Raw genomic sequence first — 4,177 nt, forward strand, 5'->3', positions numbered from 1 at the left:
ATGGGGATGCCTGATGAGCCTGGATGTGATGCTGGTGAGAGAGGGGACAGGGCAGAGGCCGGCTGGACGTGCAGCGGGCAGGGGGAAACTTGAGCCTGGGTGGGTGGTTGTGCATCCAGGGCGGGCAGGGAGAGGTGAGACGTGGGCCTGGGCTGGTCGTCAGCGGTTCACCACAGGCAGCTGGTGGCGGTGTGGCTGAGCAGAAGCCTCCAGCAGGTGATGGCGGGGTGGGGGAGCAGCAGCCAGCCTCAAGCAGCCAGCCTCCAGCTGCTGATGGTGGGGTGGAGGAACAGAAGCCTCCAGCTGGTGATGTCAGGGTGGAGGAGCAGCAGCCAGCCTCCAACGGCTGATGGTGGGGTGGAGGAGCTGCAGCCAGCCTCCAGCAGCTGATGGCGGGGTGCAGGAGCAGCAGCCAGCCTCCAGCTGGTGATGGCGGGGTGAAGGAGCTGCAGCCAGCCACCAGCAGCTGATGGCGGGGTGCAGGAGCAGCAGCCAGCCACCAGCAGCTGATGGCGGGGTGGAGGAGCTGCAGCCAGCGTCCAGCAGCTGATGGTTGGGTGGTGGAGGAGCAGCAGCCAGCCTCCAGCAGCTGCTGGCGGGGTGCAGGAGCAGCAGCCAGCCTCCAGCAGCTGGTGGCGGGGTGGAGGAGCAGAAGCCAGCCTCCAGCAGCTGATGGCGGGGTGCAGGAGCAGAAGCCAGCCTCCAGCTGGTGATGGCGGGGTGAAGGAGCTGCAGCCAGCCTCCAGCAGCCAGCCTCCAGCTGGTGATGGCGGGGCGGAGGAGCAGGCAGCCTCCATCAGCTGATGGCGGGGTGTAGGAGCAGCAGCCAGCCTCCAGCTGGTGATGGCGGGGAGGAGGAGCAGCAGCAGCCAGCCTCCAGCAGCCAGCCAGCCTCCAGCAGCTGATGGCGGTGTGTGGGAGCAGCAGCCAGCCTCCAGCGGCCAGCCAGCCTCCAGCAGCTGATGGCGGGGTGGAGGAGCTGCAGCCAGCGTCCATCAGCTGATGGCGGGGTGGAAGAGCAGCAGGCAGCCTCCAGCTGGTGATGGCGGGGTGGAGGAGCTGCAGCCAGCGTCCAGCAGCTGATGGCGGGGTGCAGGAGCAGCAGCCAGCCTCCAGCAGCTGATGGCGGGGTGGAGGAGCTGCAGCCAGCCTCCAGCAGCCAGCCTCCAGCTAGTGATGGCGGGGTGGAGAAGCAGGCAGCCTCCGTCAGCTGATGGCGGGGTGGAGGAGCAGAAGCCAGCCTCCAGCAGCTGATGGCGGGGTGCAGGAGCTGCAGCCAGCGTCCAGCAGCTGATGGTGGGGTGGAGGAGCTGCAGCCAGCCTCCAGCAGCCAGCCTCCAGCTAGTGATGGCGGGGTGGAGAAGCAGGCAGCCTCCGTCAGCTGATGGCGGGGTGGAGGAGCAGAAGCCAGCCTCCAGCAGCTGATGGCGGGGTGCAGGAGCTGCAGCCAGCGTCCAGCAGCTGATGGTGGGGTGGAGGAGCTGCAGCCAGCGTCCAGCAGCTGATGGTGGGGTGGAGGAGCTGCAGCCAGCCTCCAGCAGCCAGCCTCCAGCAGCTGATGGCGGGGTGCAGGAGCAGCAGCCAGCCTCCAGCAGCTGATGGCGGGGTGCAGGAGCAGCAGGCAGCCTCCAGCAGCTGATGGCGGGGTGGAGGAGCAGAAGCCAGCCTCCAGCAGCTGATGGCGGGGTGCAGGAGCTGCAGCCAGCGTCCAGCAGCTGATGGTGGGGTGGAGGAGCTGCAGCCAGCGTCCAGCAGCTGATGGTTGGGTGGAGGAGCAGCAGCCAGCCTCCAGCAGCCAGCCTCCAGCTAGTGATGGCGGGGTGGAGAAGCAGGCAGCCTCCATCAGCTGATGGCGGGGTGGAGGAGCAGAAGCCAGCCTCCAGCTGGTGATGGCGGGGTGCAGGAGCTGCAGGCAGCCTCCAGCAGCTGATGGCGGGGTGCAGGAGCTGCAGGCAGCCTCCAGCAGCTGATGGCGGGGTGGAGGAGCTGCAGCCAGCGTCCAGCAGCTGATGGTGGGGTGGAGGAGCTGCAGCCAGCGTCCAGCAGCTGATGGTTGGGTGGAGGAGCAGCAGCCAGCCTCCAGCAGCTGATGGCGGGGTGCAGGAGCAGCAGCCAGCCTCCAGCAGCTGATGGCGGGGTGGAGGAGCTGCAGCCAGCCTCCAGCAGCCAGCCTCCAGCTAGTGATGGCGGGGTGGAGAAGCAGGCAGCCTCCATCAGCTGATGGCGGGGTGGAGGAGCAGAAGCCAGCCTCCAGCTGGTGATGGCGGGGTGCAGGAGCTGCAGGCAGCCTCCAGCAGCTGATGGCGGGGTGGAGGAGCTGCAGCCAGCCTCCAGCAGCCAGCCTCCAGCTAGTGATGGCGGGGTGGAGAAGCAGGCAGCCTCCATCAGCTGATGGCGGGGTGGAGGAGCAGAAGCCAGCCTCCAGCAGCTGATGGCGGGGTGCAGGAGGTGCAGGCAGCCTCCAGCAGCTGATGGCGGGGTGCAGGAGCAGCAGGCAGCCTCCAGCAGCTGATGGCGGGGTGCAGGAGCTGCAACCAGCCTCCAGCTGGTGATGGCGGGGTGGAGGAGCTGCAGCCAGCCTCCAGCAGCCAGCCCCCAGCAGCTGATGGCGGGGTGGAGGAGCAGAAGCCAGCCTCCAGCAGCTGATGGTGGGGTGCAGGAGCTGCAGCCAGCCTCCAGCAGCCAGCCTCCAGCTGGTGATGGCGGGGTGGAGGAGCAGCAGCAGACAGCCTCCAGCAGCCAGCCAGCCTCCAGGAGCTGATGGCGGTGTGTGGGAGCAGCAGCCAGCCTCCAGCGTTCAGCCAGCATCCATCAGCTGATGGCGGTGTGAAGGAGCTGCAGCCAGCCTCCAGCAGGTCATGGTGGGGTGGAGGAGCAGCAGCCAGCCTCCAGCAGCTGATGGCGGGTTGCAGGAGCTGCAGCCAGCCTCCAGCAAATGATGGCGGGGTGCAGGAGCTGCAGGCAGCCTCCAGCAGCTGATGGCGGGGTGCAGGAGCAGCAGGCAGCCTCCAGCTGCTGATGACGGGGTGCAGGAGCTGCAACCAGCCTCCAGCTGGTGATGGTGGGGTGGAGGAGCTGCAGCCAGCCTCGAACAGCTGATGGCAGGGTGCAGGAGCAGCAGCCAGCCTCCAGCAGCTGATGGCGGGGCGCAGGAGCTGCAGGCAGCCTCCAGCAGCTGATGGCGGGGTGCAGGAGCAGCAGCCAGCCTCCAGCTGGTGATGGCGGGGTGAAGGAGCTGCAGCCAGCCACCAGCAGCTGATGGCGGGGTGAAGGAGCTGCAGCCAGCCACCAGCAGCTGATGGCGGGGTGGAGGAGCTGCAGCCAGCGTCCAGCAGCTGATGGTTGGGTGGTGGAGGAGCAGCAGCCAGCCTCCAGCAGCTGATGGCGGGGTGCAGGAGCAGCAGCCAGCGTCCAGCAGCTGATGGTTGGGTGGAGGAGCAGCAGCCAGCCTCCAGCAGCTGCTGGCGGGGTGCAGGAGCAGCAGCCAGCCTCCAGCAGCTGATGGCGGGGTGCAGGAGCTGCAGGCAGCCTCCAGCAGCTGATGGCGGTGTGCAGGAGCTGCAGCCAGCCTCCAGCAGCTGATGGCGGGGTGCAGGGGCTGCAGGCAGCCTCCAGCAGCTGATGGCGGGGTGCAGGAGCTGCAACCAGCCTCCAGCTGGTGATGGCGGGGTGGAGGAGCAGCAGCCAGCCTCCAGCAGCCAGCCTCCAGCTGCTGATGGCGGGGTGGAGGAACAGAAGCCTCCAGCAGCTGATGGCAGGGTGCAGGAGCAGCAGCCAGCCTCCAGCTGGTGATGGCGGGGTGGAGGAGCTGAAACCTGGGTCGGACCTGGTCTGCAGCAGGGCCCATTACCACTCAGAAGCTGATGGCAGTGTGTGTTTAGGTCCCTGCGGGGTGGATGAGCTGAAACCTGGGTCAGACTTGGTGTGCAGCAGGGCTCAGCACCCTCCAGAAGCCGATGACAGTGTGTCTTTAACTCCCTGCCTGGTGGGAGAGCTGAAAGCTGGGTCGGACCTGGTCTTTAGCAGAGCTCAGCAGCCTCCAGAAGCTGATGGCAGTGTGTGTTTCATCCCCTGCGGGGTGGGAGAGCTGAAACGTGGGTCGGACCTGGTCTGCAGCAGGGCCCATCACCATCCAGAAGCTGACGGCGGTGTGTGTTTAAGTCCCTGCGGGGTGGGA

The sequence above is a fragment of the Nothobranchius furzeri genome, unplaced genomic scaffold (genome assembly GCF_043380555.1).
Source record: "Nothobranchius furzeri strain GRZ-AD unplaced genomic scaffold, NfurGRZ-RIMD1 Scf240, whole genome shotgun sequence".
NCBI lineage: Eukaryota > Metazoa > Chordata > Actinopteri > Cyprinodontiformes > Nothobranchiidae > Nothobranchius > Nothobranchius furzeri.